The sequence below is a fragment of the Triturus cristatus genome, chromosome 6 (genome assembly GCF_964204655.1).
Source record: "Triturus cristatus chromosome 6, aTriCri1.1, whole genome shotgun sequence".
Lineage (NCBI taxonomy): Eukaryota > Metazoa > Chordata > Amphibia > Caudata > Salamandridae > Triturus > Triturus cristatus.
In genome coordinates, this window is record NC_140589.1 from 612,393,010 (window position 1) to 612,415,974 (window position 22,965).

Consider the following 22,965-nt stretch of genomic DNA (forward strand, 5'->3'; position numbering starts at 1 on the left):
GACAAGAGGGAGAGGGCCCTGCGCAACCTAGGCTTTTTCCCTTGCCAGACAAAACGGGCCACGTCCGACTGCAGTTGCTGTATCCACCCCTTAGGCGGCGGCAGCGGCAGAGCCCGAAATAGATAGAGCACTTGTGGCAAAATCGTCATCTTAACGGCGGCGATCCGACCCAACCAGGCCAGAGTGCCGCGGTTCCAGCGGCCCAGCTCACTCTTAATCTTGGCGCCCAAAGCCGAGTAATTGGCGGAGACCATGGCCGGCAGCGTTTAGAATTCCCAAGTACGGTATCGCTTCTGAGGACCAGAGCAACGGGAACCTGTTCTGCAGATACGCCTTGGTAGCAGGCGCCAGGGAGATATCCAAAGCCACCGATTTCCCCATATTTACTTTAAAGCCCGAGACCGCGCCGAACGCCGCCAATTCCTCCATACAGGCCGGAAGTGATGTCCGGGGGGCAGCCAACGTGAAGATGACATCGTCCGCGTAGAGACTGACCGCGTGGGTGAATCCCCCCATCCGTATCCCCTCCACTGCCGGTCGTGTCCGCACTCTTTGCGCAAACGGCTCCATGTAAAGGGCAAAAAGCAAGGGCGAAAGTGGACAGCCCTGAATGGTGACTCTCTCTATGGGAAAGGCTGCCGAGGGTCCCTTATAGCAATTGAGGACCATAGTGCGAAACCGTTCCCCAATACCCGCCTTCATCAGCACTTGCTCCAAGAAGGGCCAATGCACTCGATCAAACGCCTTTTCCGCGTCCACCGTGAGCATCATCCTCTCGCCCGGGATCCTGGAAGCCTTTTCCAGCAGGTGGACCACCCGCTTTGTATTATCCACCGTCTGCCGCCCCGGAACAAAACCCGCCTGGTCCGGATCCACAAGGCCAGGTAGATGGAGCGCCAGGCGACTCGCCAAAATCCCAGTATAGAGTTTCAGATCTACATTTAGTAAAGAGATTGGGCGATAAGAGCCTCAGTACTTAGGATCTTTCCCCGGTTTGGGTATGACCGTGACGGAGGCTCTCAGGAGGTCGGGCGGAATGGCTCCCTGTTCCGAAAACGAGTTGAAGAGGCGGGCGAGGATAGGAGCTAGTGACCCACAGAACGTCTTATAAAAGAGGGCCGAGTAGCCATCCGGGCCCGGCGCTTTACCATGCTTAAGTCTGGCAATAGCTGTCACCACCTCCTCTACCGTGATGGCCCTATCCAGCCGGTCCGCCTGCAGGGGGTCCAGAGAGGGCAGGGTAACCGAGTCCAGGTAGGAGGACGTGGCCGGTACATCCGGCGGGTCACCCGCGTAGAGATTTGCATAGAACCCGCGGAACGCGGCCGAGATGCCGGCATCATCCGTCACCGCACCGCCCCCGGGGTCAGAAAGCTCCCTTACCAGCAGGCTTTGTCGAGTGGCCCGGAGCCTGTTGGCCAACAATTTGCCACAACGGTCCCCCCCCCCGTATAGAATGCGTGGCGCAACCGTAAGGCCGCATATTCCGCCCGGTCCATGTCTAAGGCGGCAAGCAGTTTCCTCGCTGCCTTAAGCTGTCGCCAAATCCTCGACGCCCCAGTTCTGCGGTGGATCAACTCCAATTCCCGGACCCTATCAGTAAGCTCATCCCTCTTGATCTGGCGCTCTCTATTTTCGGCCGCGGAGATCGACAGAAATTCCCCCCGGAGGACTGCCTTCAAAGCCGCCCACTGGGTAGCCCTGGTAGTATCGGGGTTATCATTGTGTGCCAAATATTCACGAAGGACCCGTGTAATACGGTCCGTTACCGTTTTCCTATGGAGCAGAGTATCTCGGAGGCGCCAGACCCTCGCCGGGGCGACAGACGGCGGCAGGCAGAAAGTAGCCTCAACAAGAGCATGATCCGACAAGGAAATAACCCCCATGTCCACGGCAGACGCCAGGGCCTGCACCGGGGAGGTGACCAAGAGGTGGTCAAGCCTCGCATAGGTCTTGTGTGCATGGGAGTAGTAGGAGTAATCCCTATCTACAGGGTGGTGATGACGTCAGAGGTCTTGGAGGTCCACCTCCGCCAGCCCAGCCTTACAACCAGCCGAGAGTTCCCCCACTTGCGGGGAGCGCTGCGCCGACCGGTCAATAGCTGAATCAAAGACCATGTTAAGGTCTCGCCCGAGAATAATATGTCTATCTGACGAGGCCGAGATCTCCTCTACCGCAGACTGCAGGAACCGCTCCTGCCTATCATTGGGACTATAAAGGGAGCCGATCGTGAATGTGATGCCTCCCACCCGAAACCTATGCGCCAGCATCCTGCCCTTGATTTCTGCAAATTTATGGATGTGCTCCCCCCTAAAATGTCGAGCCACTAGGATCGCCACCCCCGCAGTCTTGTTGGGGCCAGGGGAGAAGAATTGCAGCGGACACTTACAAGAACGTAGCCGGTGTGTGGCCTGTGGTAGCAGGTGGGTTTCCTGAAGGAGGCATATGTCCGCACGAGTGTGTTCCAACAGGGAGAGCACCGCACGCCTCTTCACAGGGTTGTTCAGACCCCGGACTTTCAGGGTCACAATCTTAAAGGTAGGAGGAGGCATAGTGGAAAATATGTGTTAAGTCGCACGCGTCCGCCGAGGTGGCCCACGCGGGCGGACCCACTCCCCCCAGCTCAGACCTCAAAGCATTCTCCCAAAGGCAATATACCAGGCCTCCCCCCCTAGCGCAGCGCCATCTCTTACCGGCCCTCAGCCTCAAAGTGTCCCAGTCATCCACCACCCCTCTGCCAACTCCCCAATCCTCCGCCCCAAGCATCCCTCCCTCATCACAGAGCAAGACATAATGAAAATACACAGACCAGACGACAAACTCTAGCACAGCGCACTGGACAACCCTTTCCCCCACGCCCAACTCCCACAACCCCTCCCGGAGCCCCAACACCCCAAAACCCCTCCTCCCTCCAAACCCAAAACACCATCCTCGTCTCCCGGAACAGATAGGCAAGGAAACCATTGTCCAAGACCGGCCCAAAAGGCAAGTCTGTGGAAAAGTCTCAAAAGTGGACGTCCAGCCACCACGCCACCTCTGCTCCCCCCCCCGCCCACCAGGCCCCCGAACCTGTAGAAGAAGCTAAGTCGATCTCCCCCCGGAAAAGTCCTAGGCAGTCAGAGCAGCCAGTCCTGATGCTGTGTCCCTGGCGACCTCACGCACCGCATTATCCCTTTCTGCCCGGATAGTAGGCGAGTCCGGCCGCACCGAAGAAGCCGGAGACCCCCGACCCGGGATCGACTGCCAGCCATCCCTGGTGATCCGGCGGCGACGTGGAGTGGGGGCATCATCGTCAGTTGCTGTGATGCCCAATACGGAACAGTTGTCGTGAAGAGAACGCAGCTGATGCAGTATTCCGTTCCAGCGAAAAATAATCCGGAAAGGGTGGCCCCAGGAGTATTGGGTGTCGTGCTCCCGCAGGAAGTCAGTCACAATTTTAAAGGATTTGCGTTTCTGTAGAGTGACCACCGAGAGGTCCTGAAAGAGGGCCACCCTATGGCCCCTGAATTCCAAAGCCTGCTTAGTGCGGGCCACCCGTAGAATCCGCTCCTTCAGAGGGTAGTCCGGCAGGTAGGCCAGGAGATCGGGGGGAGGCGCCGGGGCCCTGCGCCGCTGGCCTACTCTATGTGCCCTATCAATCCGGAGAGGAAAGTCCGTCTGCTCCCCCAATACCTCCCAGAATAAGTCCTGCAGGTAAGTGGCTGCATCTTCTCCGAGTGGAACGCCCCGGACTCTGATGTTGTTCCTCCGGGAACGGTTCTCGAGGTCCTCCACGTGGGATTGTAGATCGATTTGCTGGTCCCGGAGCCTGATCCCTTCCTGCTGGAGTTGTGCGATTTCTTCGTCCCGGGCATGTCCCGCCTCTTCCACAGAAGAGACCCTTTCCCCCAGGCCGTCAACTGCTCGCCGGACCTCGCGCATCTCCCCAGCCACCTCCTGCTTGAGAGTCTGGAAGTCCTCGCGTAGGGAGCTGAAGAGAGACTCCAGGAACGATCTGGTGACCGGTGGCTCCCCTCCACTCGCCCCCTGCGAGCTGCTAGCCGGGCCCGGGGAGGGCTGCCCGTGGTCCTGCCGTGCGCCGCCCCGGTGCAACAGTTCCGGTAGGGTGCGTTCACCCTTCTTGCTCCCCTTAGTGCCAGCCATCCTGGGCGCCAAATGAAAAAGGTCAAACCGCACCCAACAGCGGCAGTGATCCGTACACCGCTCAGCCACCCGTCGGGCCCGGCCGCCGTCCGCTCCTGTTATGCAGCCCAACACTCAGTCCCCACCTCTTCGGGCTCCCCGGGCGTCGCTCCTGCCAAGGTGTCTTCCACGAGCCGTAGTACTCCTCCGCACAATGTTCACCCCGGGCGGCTTCCAACCCACGCACCAGACAGGGGCCAGTGGGACACCAGGGTCAAATGTTGAAACGAGTCCTGAGGCCGACAGGGCCCGAGGCGCACCTCCAGGCCCGCACCACCTCCCCGGCAGCTTCCGTGGGGGGAACGTCTCGGTGCCTCGAGCCAGTCCAGGCGGGGCCCTCGAGGACCACGGCTCCTTTCCTAACCTGCCCACGGCCAAGGATCCGCCGGTCCACCCAGCGGGGCACTGACCGCTCGCTGTCTCGTCAGCTGGCGCACATCCGCACACCCAGCGGCGCACTCCAGGCCTCACCGCCGGCCTCCACGCGGCGCCCCCGGCTCGCGTAGACGCGGAGGCGGAGCCAGCAGCACCTCCGGTCGGCCGCAGCCTTCGATGTCGCGGCACCTCAGTCCCAAGCCGCCGGCTCGACCCTCCGGGGACCTCAGCACACCCGGCAGCTCCACTCCAGGCCTCACCGCCGGCCTCCGCGCGGCGCCCCAGGCTCGCGTGTGTACGGAGGCGGATCCAGCAGCACTTCCGGTCGGCCGCAGCCTCCGAATTTCGCAGCGCGTCAGCTCCAGGCCGCCGGCTAGACCCTCCGGGGCACAACTCGACCTCTCAGCTAGGTCCGCGAGTTCCCCACTGCACCTGCCATCGCCGGCTAGTGCCGATGGGGGGAGATCAGCGGCACAGAAGGCGTTCGGGGGCCCGGGTCGGAGGAGCTTGCAGAGGCCGCGTCCACCTACGCCGCCATCTTGGCCACGCCCCTGGAGTCTTTCTTTAGAGATTCTTTTGAACAGAGCTGCTGTTCACAGGAGATCGGGTCATTGTTGAAGGCAGTCAGTCCTCCCAGGGGTTCTGGAGGTCGCTGGTCACAGGACAAGGCAACTTCTGGCGCAGGATCTCTGGAAACTGCAGAAGGGCCGACAGAGCTGGGGCCAAGTTACTTATTCTCTGCAGTCTCCTCTGCTGTGTGTCTTTTTGCGTCCTTCTTCGTAGGTTGCGGGATTCTGCCTTCTGGGTTCAGGGCTGTCTCCTAAATACTGTAGTTAGAGGGCGTTTTAGGGGTCTCGAGGTAGTAGCCAAAGGGCTACTGACCTTAGGGTGACTATACCCTTGGTGTGCGCACCACACATGGGGGAGTCGGCACAATCCTTTATCCTGATTGGAGAGTGCCTGCCATCTGCAAGATGGCTGGCACTGAAGAGTGGGCTTCACCTCGCTGCCCTCACCTGAAAGGTGGGATTGGCAGAGGTGGGCACACCTTCTGAGCTGCTCTAATTTTTCCTGCCAGTCTTCCCACCGAAAAGGGGGTGAGATTGGAAGGGAGCCTGCTCCTGATAGCAGAAGAGGCTGGGGGTTGCGTTCCAAAGGCGGCAAGGCCTTTGAAGCTCCCCTGCCATGCTGGCTCTTCCTGACCTGGGGAAGGTGTGAACACCTCCGCCCAGGAAAGGCTTTGTTTCTGGGCTCAGGGAGTGAAGGCTCCTACCCGAGGGGTCCATAAGCTTGTCTTTTGGCTGCAGGCTGGTATTTACCAGTCAAGGAACCCACTCTGACGAGTGGCTGCGGTTGCACAGGACTCCTGCCTGTCTCCGTCAGACAGCACTGAATCTTCCACTGCTGTTACAACCTAAACACTGAGACTCACCGCTCGGACCTTCCACTTGATTGGCGTCGCCTGGTCTAATTTATTTGGATATCATTACCATGATCTACCAAGATGTATGACTAACCGGGAGTTACTCTGGTTACCTTTGGGCTGTCACCCCTACCCCCGTTCTTTGTCCTGATGAAGACCCGCCTTGACTACCCAATGGAGCTGAGTTTGGTTTGAAACGTCGACGACCTCGCACGGTCCAGATTGACCAAGGCTCTGTGTGATTAAGAATATTCAATACACAGCAGAGTCATTGTTGTTCCCTAAAATTCTGGCCTATCCTTTCCCATGTATATATTTTAAGCACCCTGTATATATTGCGCACTGAACACCAGCACTGAGCAAATGTCACTTGATCACTTATCATCTTCAAACCTCACCTCATGTTGACAGCCTTGTTTACAAATGTGTAAATATATATGAATGATTTAATTTAATTTAAATAAAACGAGTGAGTAGACCGCAGTTTGTGTCACGCGTGTTACTATTTGCTATGTGTTCTATTTTTGTCTGGACAGCTGAGATGCTTATGTTTATGATTACAGAATTATGCATTGACACTAGGCGTCCTTATAAGAAATAGATAAAAACCCGACAGAATCATTGTTTTTGTTTACTTATCCATACCCAGGTTCTGAGGGACACAGGGTTGCCCCATTATTGTTTAACTAGGGAACCCACCAGAGGCTTGTTTTTCTTAGGGGGTATCTCTAAGATGCCCTCTGAGTGCATTGTGTAATAAATCCCACACTGTCATCAGTGTTGGTTTATTATGCTGAGATGTTTGCTATCAGGCTTCCCAGAATTCAGTAAAGCCATTATGGTGCTGTGGAATCCGTTATGACAAACTCCCAGACCATATACTCTATGGCTTTACTGCACTTACAATGTCTAAGAATGGACTTAGACACTGTAGGGGTACATGGCTCATGCACCAGTACCCTCACAAGTGGTTTAGTGCACCCAGCTAGAGGGGTGTGTTACCTATACCATAGGCAGTGGTTTGCAGGCATGGCACACAGGTATGTGTGCCATGTTGACTCTTCACTTCTCTCTGCACCAAAACACGCAGCCTGCAATGGAAGTTTTTGGGTTTTAAGGTACTGGACATCTAAGGGTGGCACAATATGTGCTGCAGCCGTTAAATGCTTTCCCTGGTCACAGTCCCCTTGGTACCCATGGTGCCTTTTACAATGGAGTTACATGTGGCCAGAGAGGTGCCAATTGGGGGTGAAAAGTACAGTTCTGGGAAAGAACACAGGCCCTGGGAACCTGGTTGGCAGGGACCCAGGGCACAATATGTTATCAAAATCCTTCTGATGATTTTTAGTCTTGATAAGGGATGGAGCCTTGAAGGAAAATGAATAGGTTTAGTGACAGCCCTCTCCCTTTGCAATGTCCCCATACAATCACACGAAAGACCAGCATTTGCCAAACCCCTCAAATAATATGTCAGCAGGAAGGATCCTCAAGAACAGTACCTCCCCCACCTCCAGGAACCCACCTTCTGGCAGCTCTATCTTTGACAATAATATGAGCAGAGGAACAGAGTGGTCCAACAGGGGGAAGGGAATTAGGGTGAGTACACCAGGTCAGAAGACCTGAAAGAAATAAAACAACCAACTACACCACTATGTGCCAATGTGCAATTTGCAAGGTATCATTCAAGTAATATCTGCAGTAAATGATTTGTATAAAGAAATATTATCACACAGCTGTGCATGGAAAAATAATGTCAAATCATATACATCAGAACTGCTACATGCGCATAAAGGTTGGTTGATAATAAATCTGCTACTTGCAGATCAATATACACTTGTGGGTGTGTGAGAACTAATCATGAGAAGCGTATGACCAGAACATGCTCTTAACAGAATCAGACTGTTGACCAAACATAATAATATTCACAATATTTAATGTGTGTACATGATTCAACAATGCATGGGGACACCACCATAGGACCATATGCCATCTCAAAAGTACGTAAGGATGATGCTGCAGCATGAGAAATATCACTCTCTATAAAGTAACCAGTCTTCAACCCATACATGTGACATGAGAGCAGAGAGTGCAATAAAGAAACACCACAATATTTGGTGCCAGTCGGTTATGTGCAATACTTGGGAGCCACAAAGTCCGAACAGCCCTTACAAGCAACTGAGCAGGAGAATAGAGCCATGCGAAATGTGCTCCAAAATACATGAAGGCGAGTGAGAACAGGCACCAAAACCATGCTACTAACGTGCTGGCGACTGCAGGGAGGAAACAAACAAACAACTTAATTTGGCTGTGCGACATGAAGGTAGGAATGCTCTTTTACTACTGCAAACCCTGCTGAAGGGCCACAAACACAGATGGATCCTACTGCCCAACTAAGAAGACAGAGAACAGGAACTGAGGGCAAATACCCAGAACCAGGAAACAAATGGCAGGTGCCAAACCCTGTGATTCACTGGGTTAAATACAATTTGTATTTGGCTGCCAAACTACCATGTTATTGCGAGATCTTGCCACTCTGGGTTTTGTATCGTCACCATGGCGGCCATCTTGTAGTGTAGAAGAACATGCATAGTCTGGTACCTTCCAGCATTTCCACTAATGGCAAGTCCCATGTACATGGCACTTTCCACATATTCCATGCCTTTGTTTTTTTAGAGCACAATGTGGGACAGGCTACATACCACAAACCCTGACATAATAACAGGTTAACAGCGATGCCAAAAAGATTGCAGTATTCAGATTGGGAAAACATTGACCGTCACATAAATTATCTACAATGAAACCTCTCATATTATCGTCCAACCGGGGCGGCTCCTCCACTATGGCAAAGGAGTGTCGGCCCACTGCTTTTAAGCAGTGAGAAACATAAAATGGCCAAAACTTAGAGTCATTTTATGTTTTGTGTCCTGCTGCTTTGCGTCGTGAGGATGGGCAGGGCTGCTCTGCTCTTCGAGCAGGGGAGGAGTGGTTTGCCCACTCCTAAGTGTGCAATGACTTTTTGGTCAGCCCTCTCGGGCTGCCCAAACCAGTGATGCGCACTTTCCTGTTCTCCATGCTGTAAACATGCCCACCCCTCTAACCAATGGCTGAGCACGGTGTCACGGGAGCATGGCTGCCTGCTTACCGTTCCTGTCTGAGACAGGAGAGCAGGAGCAGAGAAGACGTGGGACCCAGCCTCATGGTAAGTTTTTTTATTTCCGATCCCCCAGGCGACACCTGCCCCGTCCACCCCGCCCCGCAACCCGTGAGCCATGCCCGTCGCAACTGCGTCCAATAGTAACATTCTGCTCAGGCAACCAAATGTTGAGAGCCCCAAGATCCTCTCTGCTCAATAGGGGATCAGAGGTTTTCTATGGGGGTCTCCAAATCTGTAGTTATTGCTGGAAAAGAGTAAGGATGCTGTTCACCCTTCTGGGGTTGAGGAAGGCACTTAAAACACCTCAATAGGGTCTGGAGACAATCAATTTTGTAGACAATCCTTTACCAATAAGATAATTAAAATAAATAAGCATGCCGACTATGTAGTTGGTCACAACATTCCTTTTGGACAGCCTTCTGTCCCTGCCCTGAAAACTCTCTTTTCCCAACAAACCATTTCCAAATCCACCCACCTGCAGGCTTGGGCACTCTACGATTCTGTCAATCAGGCCCAAAAGGATCAATATTCTAGAGGGAATAGCATCTCTTTTGAGTGAACTAGAAACACGTAGCTGTCAGGTCAGGAATGTTATTAAAGATGAGCAAATTATATAGTTGCTTAATGTATTGAAGGTTTCTTTCTATTATCTTGGATTAGAAACCGGTGCAGAAGCTACAGCCTTTATTTAATAGTGAACAACTTGAAGGTAGAACACTGTATGTGTCTCATGTAGGAAATGTATTACTTTAGATATATTGAGCGAGAGCGACCCCTTGTATTTTCCAAGGGAATGGGGTACTAATATCACAACAAAAGATGCAATCCCTCTGCTGAGACACAGTAGTACAGTACTAGTATCGCATAGCACTACAATCAATCCAATTATACTCAAATCATCATGATATATTACTCACATTTATTATGCAGAAAATTTTTTTAAAACAATTTATGTACATGTATTTTATAAAAACAGATCATACATTTGCATGAATATTTAAAAACACAGAATTACACACCATATACTGCTTGACAGATATTAAAAAAACCATATAACAACCTGTTTTGAGCCCGCAAAACAGAAAACAACATGAGACAGTATGCTTTGTCATTTGTTACAGATCCTATTGGGCAGTAAGTTGATGTCCGTAGTTTGTGATATATTACACAATTATATCTACTCCTGAAACCACGGTTCTCCCAAGATTGTGTAGTTGAGAAGCGTCGACGCGTTTCGATGGTAAATCTTATTAATCCATCTTTATCAAGACAAGTTTATAGGCTTAAAGTCCTCGTTATTAAATCCGGGACTTCTCTATGTTGAAAAGCGATGATCAATTAATATTGTCTTTAATGGTCCTGATATATGTTATGCGTAGAGGAAACAGAGGTCCGAGCTATCTGTCCTCATGGGCATCTCACTTGTCTGTTTCGAGTACGAAAATCCTAATATGTATTTAAAGCGGCGTGACGGGGATTCATAATAACTCTCCCACAATGGACGTCACTTGTTCACCAAATAAACAACGTGCGCAGATAATGGCGCCACGAGGCAGCTTGAGATAGCGTGACGGGGATCCGTAATAACTTTCCCTTGATATGCGTCACCTCTGCGTTCGATGTTGACGGTTTCGAGTGCGGAAATGCTCCGAGGCGAGAGCAATTAGGAGCATTTCCGCACTCGAAACCGTCAACATCGAACGCAGAGGTGACGCATATCAAGGGAAAGTTATTACGGATCCCCGTCACGCTATCTCAAGCTGCCTCGTGGCGCCATTATCTGCGCACGTTGTTTATTTGGTGAACAAGTGACGTCCATTGTGGGAGAGTTATTATGAATCCCCGTCACGCCGCTTTAAATACATATTAGGATTTTCGTACTCGAAACAGACAAGTGAGATGCCCATGAGGACAGATAGCTCGGACCTCTGTTTCCTCTACGCATAACATATATCAGGACCATTAATGACAATATTAATTGATCATCGCTTTTCAACATAGAGAAGTCCCGGATTTAATAACGAGGACTTTAAGCCTATAAACTTGTCTTGATAAAGATGGATTAATAAGATTTACCATCGAAACGCGTCGATGCTTCTCAACTACACAATCTTGGGAGAACCGTGGTTTCAGGAGTAGATATAATTGTGTAATATATCACAAACTACGGACATCAACTTACTGCCCAATAGGATGTGTAACAAATGACAAAGCATACTGTCTCATGTTGTTTTCTGTTTTGCGGGCTCAAAACAGGTTGTTATATGGTTTTTTTAATATCTGTCAAGCAGTATATGGTGTGTAATTCTGTGTTTTTAAATATTCATGCAAATGTATGATCTGTTTTTATAAAATACATGTACATAAATTGTTTTAAAAAAAATTTCTGCATAATAAATGTGAGTAATATATCATGATGATTTGAGTATAATTGGATTGATTGTAGTGCTATGCGATACTAGTACTGTACCACTGTGTCTCAGCAGAGGGATTGCATCTTTTGTTGGGAAATGTATTACTGGCAGTCAGTGTTGTCAAAACTTGAATCATAAAGGGATATTTTCTTTAATGTAAATAAATGATCTTGGCCCGCACAATGTTTAGTGATGTGGAAAGACATGTTGGTAGCCATGGTGAAATTAATCTAATGTTTATACTGCAACTGACATGTTGTGCTTTGTGGCTGTTTTTCTAAGAAGCGTTACTGAATAGTTGTTTATGCTCAACCGAGTTGGGATATCTGAAATTAGGACTTAGTTTTCAACTCACCCCTGGTCTCCCAGCCCAGTGATGTTCACCTAATCCATTTCTGAAAGAACCCCCTGTTCCTAAAGTTTGATAATTAGATCTCGAGTCCTGTCACAATCAATGTTCACCTTCCAAAAAATGAAAAATGTGTGATTTAAGTATAACTTCGAAGTAATATGAATTCTGGCATCATATAAAATATACTATGGAAGACAGGCGGGCATATTTATCAAGCTGTCATGGAACGCAATGCAGCAGGCACCTCGCTGAGCTACGCGAAAGGGAGAGGGCAGGAATGTGCCATGTTTAACATTATACAGCGCATTCCTGCTCTTGGCCTGCACTGGTGCACAATGTGCTGCCTAGCGCCAACGCAGACACCCTTGCTCCATGATACAACGCTGCACTCCTCAGAGTAATTTTCCTCTTTCTAAGTGTGCTGAAGAATACAGCACAAGTAAAAAGAGAAAAAAACTAGGAGAAATAAACAGATTTTTCCTCGTTACACCTCCCCCGGGGAAGGCATAGCATTTTGATGCATTCCTAGGTCTACCACTAATTGGACATCTGGGAATGCGGCAAAATCCATGGGTGAATGTGTGGGACCACACACGCTGCATGCAAGGTATGCCTCTATGGGGCAGAGTAATGCAAAACAGCGACTTGCGCTGCCTTGCATTACTCCAGATTTACAAAAGCCACGAAGGGCAATGCAAGGTGGGCGTGTGTGACTTGATAAAACTCATTAGAGATTTTGCATCACCCTTGCGTAGTGGAAGGGCGACACAAAACTAAGGTCAATATGGGCCATGGTCTTTAGGCATTCCGCAGGCTCAGTTTTAAGCAGTAAGTGACCTTTAAATTGGCACATAGGGCCGCAGGCCGCTACTACCATCCTTCACTGTGCCCCATAGCTCACTACTAATCGACAACTAAGATCCGCTAAGGACAGGACTGGAAGCCTGAACTACCACAGCAGATACACGGAAGCACTCGGCCTTTAAATTATCAACCCAACCCCAGTGTCTTGACTCCAATGAAATGATGCCTGTACTCAGTAAAAATGCATGGGAACTGTGATCTTGACTGCAAGGGGTCAGTGAGTAGGGTTGCCACCTTTCCCAGAGAAATATACTGGCATCTGTTCGCATTTAAGATTCTGCAGAGGCCCAGATATGATTCTTTAGTACAACTTTATACGAAATAATCAATATTCATTTAATTATCAATCATGGGGACAAATTTAAAGTGTTTTTCTTACGTTTACTGTTTAGAGTGTGGACTGATAAGGGGGAATACATCTTTTAGGTGATTTTTCTAATTTTTGTACCATGAGGGACATGAAAATGGCAGTTATGTTGGTGTGAAAACGGCCAGGTTTGTTAACCCTAAAAGTGAATGTGGGGACGGGGTCAGACAAGGCTAAAAAAAGAATACAAAATATTCTGCAACTAATTTGTTGTCCTATCACTTACAGGTATCTGCATATAAAAAACACATGAACCTTCTTTTAAAAATAAAGGCAAGCTATCAAACTAACAGCAGCAAGCTCTTAATTTGTATGACTCTATTTTGCCTTGAACTTAATAAAAAGAATTTAAAAAAAAAATAAAGGCAAGCTAACCTGGTGGGAAATGTAGTTTTCTACGTTATGGAGCCACAAGTGGTTAATGTGATCTCGGCAGATGTCTGTGTGTGTAACCACAGTCACAGAATTGAATCCTGATTGGAGCAGTGGGGACAAGTGAGGTATTTATAGTGGCACGAGGTTGGATTCCCCACTGTGCAGGGAGGCTGTTTCTCGTACCACCATGTCCCCTCCCTGGTCAGTATGTGCATCATATGGTCCTCACCACCCCTCTCTCCTTAGCCTAAGAAGTTTGTTTTGCTCTCGCCCTCTCACCTCCTTCTCAGGCAGCATGTTTCCCCCAACACCAGCTCACCCACACCAAACCTAGCCCAGAAAGAGATTTTCTCATCCTACTCAAGGAGAATGGAAATCTCTGTTTTGACTGCTCTGTATTTGCATGTGTTTGGTTAAATATTGAAAACACAGTTCCAGCCATGGGTTTGCATAGTCCATGTGTGCATGGCTTACAGAAAAGGATTGCTCATATAGTATTAATATTAAAAATAATAATTCATCATGATAAGTCTTTGGTATAGTGCTTGCAACCACAGTCTAGTATTTCATAATGAGGTTAATAACTGGTGTCAGTATTATCCAACTTAGAACCCATGTTCACAGCAAAACAGTAGTCCTCTTGTGGCTGTGAACAAAAATGTCAACACGAAAGAAAGCTGGGCCGTTACATCACAGTTATACATACAATGTACATAAATCCTTTGTATCAAGTGAAAAAGATTCACAAAGAAAAAATCAAATAAAAGTTATTTAGTTCATATTCTGAAAATTAAAAAAAACACTTATATTTTGTCTATGATTTTATGCATCTCACCTGTAGCTTTGTCCCTTGCTGCTCAGCCAGTGTGAATGTGCTGCGTGGAATGTTGGAGTGGCAATGATGAATGGAATGTTTGTGTACCTGTGAGGTGTGGCAGTTGGAGTATGGGTTGAGAGCAGGCAGGCTACTCTTGGTGGGGCTGCTCTCTATGGATTTACATACCTGTATTTAAGACTGAATAAATCTACAAACTACACCTCGACTATATGGCTTTCATTACTACATTTTTGCAACAATTTGGAGCAAGATCTACAGAAACTACGAGTGTAAAGCAGTGTGAAGTATCTATTCAAGGAACTACCCATAAGAAACTACGTAAGGAAGATTAAGGAGCCTTCAACAAACATCAGAACGCCCTGCAGCCCCACCAGTGTCCTTCACACCGGATGGCCCCAGCCAGGGCGTGCTTTTGTTTATATGGTTGGGTTCTCATGTGTGTGGAAACGACTTTCAAAGTACTGTGCGTGACCAGCCAAGTTGTGATGTTTTCTTAAGAAGCTTGATTAAGCTGGCAAGAAAAAAATATTCTGTCTCATGGTACAACTCTCTGCCTGCACGTTGGTATACATTGCTTGGATTTTACAATAATCATCAGGCAGAAGAACAGTGGATTAAGGAGAATTTATTGTCTTTTTAGGATGTTGGGCACCTACAGCTAAACCACATAGTAAAATCCTGCGCAAGGATTTTACAATGTTTGCTTGAGTTAACTGAGAGTACATGGCTGTATGAACTTGAAAAAGCATTGTTACTGCATCGCGAGGTATGTGCTAGGCTTACCTGATTCAAAATACCCGCGAGGATGCCAACAGTTGCGCGCGCATTACTGTTACCATGGTGGCATGAGAAGGACTGTGGAGCCTCAGCGCGTGTCCACTAACTGTTGCCATGGGGGGCGCAAGAAAATGGAGCGGGACGACAAGTGACATCTCTGTTGCTGTTCCAGAAATGTGTGCTATGCTAGGAGGTTTGGGGCACACATGCACCAGGAGCCACCGGGTGCCATTCACGAATACATGGCACAATGTTTTACAATTTTTTTCCCTTTGCGAGCATGGTGTCCCTTAGGTCTCATCGGTGGACCGATATGGCAGGGAGAACCAAAGTTGCACTACCGGCGTTGCCAAGAATAGACTGCCAACCAGCTGGTGGTGATGCAAAGCGTGTTCCTGTGGCATACGAGCCTCATAGTAGTGGGCGGGTGCTTCCCCCACAGAGGATTTTGTGTTTGTCGAATGGTGCCCAGCGTGTCCCATCTCATACTCAAAAGACTGTCTGTCCATCGGAAGTCTTCCCATTTGGCCATACCTAAAAGGCAAGTGGACCGCCTTCAAATAGGGTAACGTTGAGTTGACAAATCTTTATGCAGTCTGTTATGGAGAAGGTTCTCTCAGATTTTTTTTAAACTGTGACATTTGAGCACTACGATAGGCTCCAAGTGGGCTGTGTCTGGATCTTGACTATGTTTGGCTAGTCACAACATTATATGTTCTTCAAGTTCCACGGAGTACCAGACACCGCACAACAGTGCTACATAACAACCCAATTACAGGCTCTCAGTGTTCGGTGTTTAGAAATGTTAATACATTTGGCATATGGTCGGGCTATGCAGCCTGTTTGTTGACTGAAGGTACATGCAGTTTGAGGTGAGACATATCTCACCAGTGACCCAGTGATCATATCTTATGTTCTAAGTTTACTTCCATGATGCTGTTTTCTTCATTTCAATTAGTATATCTTCATTTCAAATGTATGTTTTCATTTCCAGGATGCTCACTACACTTAATGAAGTACAGGAAGTCACATACTACTCTTATAGTCAGCAGTATGCTTATCATATCATGTGTTCTTGACTGCTTATTTCCTGTGTGTGTGATTTTGCTCTGGTGCATTATTTAAGAGAGTGCAAGGCAGTTTGCTGATTTTGAGTTTTCCTGTGCATGAGTCCCTTCACTTTGGTTCTGCTGTGGTAGGTTACTTACAATGCAAGTTTGCTTCACGTTGGTTTCGCTATTGAAGTGCTGTGGTGACATTTTCTTACTGGTATCCAAGGTTCTAAGTGTTGCCACTTAAAATACTGTCATGTTGGATTGCTACATTTTACATTTTTTACTACTTGCCTTTATAAGAGGGATTACAGGGTGGGTGGATGTCATTAATTTCAACATTGTACAATACATGCCCCTTACATGAGAGATTGTTATTTGGGTGGAAGTCACCCATTTCTACAGTATATGTTATAGTCCCTTACATGAGGGATGGTTATATGGGTGGAAGTCACCCATATCTACATTGCATGCTACTGCCCTTACAGAAGAAATGGTCATAAGGGAGGATGTCACCCATATCTACTTTGTATGCTACATGCCCTTTCTAGAGGGATGTCTGAGTGGGTTGCAAGTCACCCATCACTACACTTTACGTTACATCCCCTTACATGAAGGATGACTTGGATGGGGTGTAAGTCCCCCATTTCTACACATTTCGCTTGATACCCTTACATGAGGGATGATGGTTGGGGGTGGTTTTCACCTGTTGCTACATGTTACATTATATGCCCTTTGTTGGGGATGTTTGGTAGGGTGTATCTCACCCGTTACATACTTTGCTTTTTGTTCAAGTGTTCTTTGATTTAATATTTGTCTGGTAGGTTTTTTTTCTTCTTGTGTATGTAAGAGTTTGCTACATACTGTTTAGTGTGCATTGTTGTGTTGTGCCTCCGGTCCTGCTTTTCTGGCCAGTTGGTGTGGTTGGTGGTTATAATAGGTGCAGTATTGTTTTTGTTTAGTATTCTCTTGTGGGGCTGATAGCGTTCTACCTCAGTCTGCTGTCTAGCAACGTGTGATGTTAAAGATAATGCTGTTTAACCAGTTTTCTGTCTATATATTTTTTGTGTTTTATAGTGAGAGTGGATGTGTAATATTTCTCGTATATTTATCTATGCATCTTCCCTGTTTTCGATTTCCATGATTCTCCAAGTAATGCTTTATTCCATCTTGTATTCATATAGTTCGATGACATTTTTCGACATGTTTCTACATGTAAATGCTTTATTCCCACTTGCAGTCTAATTATTTTTTTGTGCTGTATACAGGGGGAGGATATGGTATGTCTTGTATATATATTTATGCATCTTCCCTGTAGCTTTGTCCCTAGCTGCTCAGCAACTGTGAATGTGCTGTGTGGTGATGGTGAATGGAATGTTTGTGTGCCTGTGAGGTGAGGTGTGGCAGTTGGTGTATGAGCTGAGGAGCACGCAGGCTGGTCCTGGTGGGTCTGTTCTCTGTGGATTTACATACCGGTATCTAAGACTGAATACATCTGCAAACGACACCTCATCTATTTGTCTTTCATTACTACAAATGCATACAGGGATAAACTGTTATTTAGTTATATCACAAAAACATTATCAGCACTTCGATTTGATTAAAAACTTTCACTTAAGTAGTAATGAGTGCAGAGAAAAACTTTCACCAGTGTCCTTGGTGACAGTGAGTGTTGTAGTGCAGCAGCAAATAATATATCACAAATAGCAGAAAGGTGGCTTCAAAGATACTGTTTCATAGTTTTTGCAATCCAGGAGTCAAGAAATACATGTTGTGCTACCTGCTCAGTTTATTTGAGACACCAGTCCAAACTTTAGCCATTCTCATAGGACTGCAGTAGTCAAATCGATTACAGGGACCTGCTGTCAGGATGATATAATCAAATATAAGGGCATGGTGAGTATCAGTTATGGCCACTCGGTAAGTATCAGTTATGGCCACTCCACATGAAATACACAGTATTGTTATGTGGCCGGGGTAATGCTGTTTGTGGTCCTGAATTCCTTGATTGGGACGTATCGACACGTTTTGACTCCTACAAGTGAAGGGGTCTCCTCAAGTCAGGGGCTGGTGTTTAGTTTTTGGACTGCAAGAGACCATAATCAGCCATGGGATTGAATAAGTACCTTGTGGAAGTTTCAAAATTTTTTAATGGGTAGGCATCCCAGGTCATATCACATGATGCCAGATAGCCTTAGTCAATGTAGATTAAGTGGTAAGTATGGTTGGGGTCTCAAACAGACTTGGAGTAATGATTAGCTTGGGAGACTTTGCTATACTTGGACCTAACCCCATCTCTGACATGTGGACAAAAATGTGTCACTCAATAATTCTATTTCATTGTCAACTGCCCTGTTGCTTTGATGTTACCAGCATTCTCTCTCGTCCTCTGTACAGATTTCTGATGTGGATGGTTGCAGTAAGCAAACTAATAAACAATAATCTAGAGTGCAAATAAAGGATACCTTAAAATGAAAGAAACCTACTAGAATACCTGCTCACAAAAGAGTAGTGAATGTGAGTAGAATATCTGTAAATCGTACAGTTATAAGTAAATCATAACACATAAAACCATATGAGCAAAAGCACGTTATATTTGCTTTTAGTTACTATAAAATGCTAATATGTGGCACTGGGTGTAAGACAGAAAATTGGAATTTCGGGGTACCGGAAGCTGCTGAGGGTTCTATCTTGTCAGTTGGGATCAACATTTGTTGGGCAAGAACCACTTAATGTTCATTATTTTATTCTTTGCTATGCTCTTGAAGACATATAAAAGGATCTGGAATCTTTTCGGCCCTTTTACAACCCAGTTTTACTGAATAGGTGTTAACAGGGAAATACATCCTATGTATAATACTCCACTTCATTTTGGTTGAGTTCCTATTTATCTTACATGGTTTTGGGAGATATGCGCACAATATTTATGGGTCGGGAAATAAGTTTTGAATTTCAGTTATTTTCATTTTTTCACTTAGCTAACATTACATGTTCCCTGTCTTCAACTCTTGAAGGAGCTTCACTTTTTGAGTCTGAAAAGGTATTTGTTAAAAAGTTGTGTATCACAGGAATAATGGAACAGGAGATTCCCCAACCTCCTAAGGAGTCAAGCTTCACGAAGTGAGGTGAAGCACACAGGGACAGCTTACTACAGAAGTTTCTACAGGAAGTATGTGCACAGGTGAGCTAATGGGAGCCAGAGAAGAAGTCATTCGAAATCTGACAATCTGTTCCATTCCATATCCATCCTCCTGTCATGATATTTTATGTAATGCGTAGCTTTGCAATACATTATGTTGTATTTTTTGTTATGATACGATGTGTTTTGCCCCCATAATTTTGCATTGCACTATATTATGTTAATGCCTATAGATGGCAGTTTACGTACTAGGGTCCACCTTGCAAGTCGCCCGGAGCAGTGTCTCCACAGTGGATAGAAGTACAGGCGATTACGAGGTGCCCTGTGGGGATTACCTGGTTGAATTTAAATGCACACAGTAGTCCTGCGTATCAGAACACTGGACCCAGATTTATTAGCCAAACTGCATATCTGGCAAAACTGGAAGCAGTGCTAGTACGCATAAACACCGACTGTTCCTGCTGGATACCTGCTACTCTATGGGGTGCATGCAATACTCCACCTAGTCCAGCAACAGCCTCCATTTTCCTGAGCCCATCTTACCGCCCAGCACCCCTCAACCTACAGCAATGTAGCAATCCCATTTCTCACCTCCTTCAAGCAGGTTGTAAATAGCAGTGGCAAAGGATACATTTTTGTATTTTTTTTAATTTAACTAGTTGCTTGATACATCTCCATATACAACATTAATACAGGGTGGAATAGGGCATCATCAGCTAGAGGAGGTATACAATGTAAAACAAGGATCTCTCACATTACCACTGCTAATCGTCTTGAGTTCTTAATCACATCCGTTTTGAAAATTTGCCAGCTCCACTGATTCTTAACTTCAATATTTTCCCCAGTGGGTCCAAATAAGGTTGCATTAATTACCTTAAAATAAGGATCTATATTTGGTTTTCGGCCCAAAAATAATAGACAAACAAGTTATTGCCAGTTGCAAGCAGAATAACTTGCAGTAACCGTATTTTGGTTCAAGGATACCTCTTGGGATTGTAAAATGCATACTCCAGGAATCACAGCACTTAAGTATGGGCTACCTATTAACTATATTAGTGTTACCTGTCCACTAACTCTCTCTCTCTGGAGTTACCAATACCACGTTTATCAGTAAATGTGGTTGGTGAGAGTTACCAGTGATTATGAAGAGAAAATTGAAGGTCCCCTCAGAATAAAAAAATAGCCAACAGAATTGGAAATACCATATCCTTTTTATCTTTTTATTTCCCTTTTTTTTACCCAGCCACATCAGCAGCATTCAGCATCTGCATTCATTCTCCCAATGAAAAACTGTGTGTCTTCCGACCTACTGTAGATCTTTTAAATACGATGGGGCTTGTTACTGTTCTTACCGGCCACACCAGAAATAAAGGCCAGCTCATAACATTGTCCTTAGTCTTAGTCTGTTGCCAGCGCCTTGAGTTGCCCGTAATGACTAGGGGCTTTTACTCTTCCAACACTCTGCACACTCTTTATAACTGCACCATCTTGCTCACCCATGTATGACACAGATAAGCACTCATTGGTAAAGACAAGCAGAACAGGAGGAGAACAGGAGGAAGGGCCTTCTCCTACATTGCAGCCAAAACCTGGAACGAGCTCCCAGTCATGCAACAGGCGCTCCCCTAACCTGCACATTTTCAGGAAGGACCTCAAGGCCTTGCTCTTCGACTGAGTCGGAGCTACCTACCCCTCCCCCCCCCCCGCAACGCCTTGAGACCCTCACAGGTGAGTAGCGCGCTTTGAGGACAAGGGGATATTCCAAATGTTAAACTGATCTGTACTTTTAAGGAAACAGGTGTAGGCAACTCTACTTCCCTTACTAAGGCGCTTTGGCTCTTGCAGGTTTGAATATAACAACTTGAGGTTTCATTTCTTCATGTACTCCTAACAGATGACTTGAAAATTAACATATTGTTAATTCTGGCTTGACAGCACAGCTGCCTGTGGTTACCATCTCTTTAAAATATACATAGAGTAGGCTTTTGGTTCCACTTAGGGGTGTACTTCTGCCTCACGGCGTTCTATTGGCAGTTTAATGTATTATTCTACCTCCTATGAAGTGCATTCATAGCAATGCACAATGGACTGTTTTACATCTCAAATGTACACTGAAACATTACACATTAAATTATTTTCTTCATAAACATATTGCATACAGAAAACACTTGTTTAGGGATTATCTTTTTAGATTATATATGTTCTTTTAATGTGTTAGGATTCAAAATGCAAGCATAAAATAACATGGCTGGAGTAGGGCTTTGAATGAAACAGATTGTCAGATTAATAAAAATTGTCTTATTTAACACTTCTATTAGAAAGTCATCATTATGCCCTGTTTACCCCTATTTTTTGCTGATTGATACTGGTGGTAACTGTCTCTGATTGTATCCTGGGCTCTGCTAACCAGGCCCAGGGCTGATACTATGTGTAAAAAGGTAAATGTAACAGGCTGCACGTACAATTGGCAATGACAGACCCTATAAGTCCCTAGTAGATAATAGGGTCAGGGGGTACGATCTACTTATTAGTCCCTAGTACATAATGGAGCATGGAGATTTAGAGGCCCAGCCGATTTCCTGCACTTGCATGCGTGCGCTGCTGTGTGCCTGCTGTCCTTTTAAAGGCAGTAATGCCTTGCAGCCTGTCTTTAAAAGTAACATTGTTTGCAAGCTCAACTTTGGTGGTATGGGCACTTTAAAAGTGATAATCAACCTTATTTTTACACATCGGATACCCCCATAGTGCCCTCTTTGTGTCCCAGGGGTGAGGGTCATGAAACAACAAGCAGGGGCCTTCTAAAAGAAGTTTTATATGCCCTGTTGAGGGAAAAACTGCCCATTCCATTTTTGCCTATTGTAGATACTTCGCTCCATAGGCTAACATTGCAATATTTGATTGAGTTATAAATATTGCTAGAAAAGGAGCCAATATATCATTCAAGGACCTAAAAGATTAGTGTTGATAAATGCAATAACTCGCACTGTTAAATTTATCATAACTAGTACAGAAGAGAATGTATGGAACTTTCCCTTCTTTCAACCCAAATCCAGCTTTCTAGTTGTCTCTGCTGGTTGGTGAGCCTTAACATGCTTAGCCAGGCTGCTTTGATTAGATGATACGTTGCCTATCTGATGGAAAGAGCTCAGAAGCTGAGGATGATGGGTCCTGCAGAGGGCTGGTCAGTAAGGAATGCCAGGCATACCTCCCCACATCCTGTGCCCCAGCCAGATGGCAGGTTTAGGACAGGAATGTGCAGAGATCCGGGTTAGGCGAGCTAATGGAAATGAGCCACACTGTGGGTTGGTTTAGCTAGCTCTTACTCCTCTGGAGCGAATTCATCCATGTTGGATTTTGGAAGTGTGGTGCTTTGTGGAACAAGAAGATACCACACTTTGGCGGAAGTTGTCATGCTTTTGGGTGACACTTAGCAGCTCAATGGACAGAGGCGCCCCCCTGCTTGTCGCCCCAGAACACTGAATAAATATGTGAGGGCTGCCTAGTCTCTCAGATCTGCAGCCTGGAACTACAAGGAGTAGAACTGTCCTTCTGGAATCTGGATCTGCATCTATAGGCCTGTACTCTGAATGACTGTGCCTGCTGCACAATCTGATACTACAGCCGTGGGGACTGTGCCTTGCTTTACAAAGGAT

The 22,965-nt window shown here is 46.7% G+C and overlaps 1 protein-coding gene across 3 annotated transcripts in view; it reads right to left on the reverse strand.

Moving 5' to 3' along the window:
* Positions 1 to 22,965, reverse strand: part of GJB7 (gap junction protein beta 7) — a 116,597-nt gene that overhangs the window by 45,859 nt on the left and 47,773 nt on the right. The window contains exon 1 of one of the 3 annotated variants that reach the window (XM_085611088.1): positions 14,342 to 14,361. The exons of the other annotated variants lie outside the window; for them this stretch is intronic. The gene's annotated coding sequence lies outside the window, so the exon portion shown is untranslated. Of the gene's footprint in view, positions 1 to 14,341; positions 14,362 to 22,965 lie in introns of those variants that run through there. 3 annotated transcript variants of the gene reach the window in all.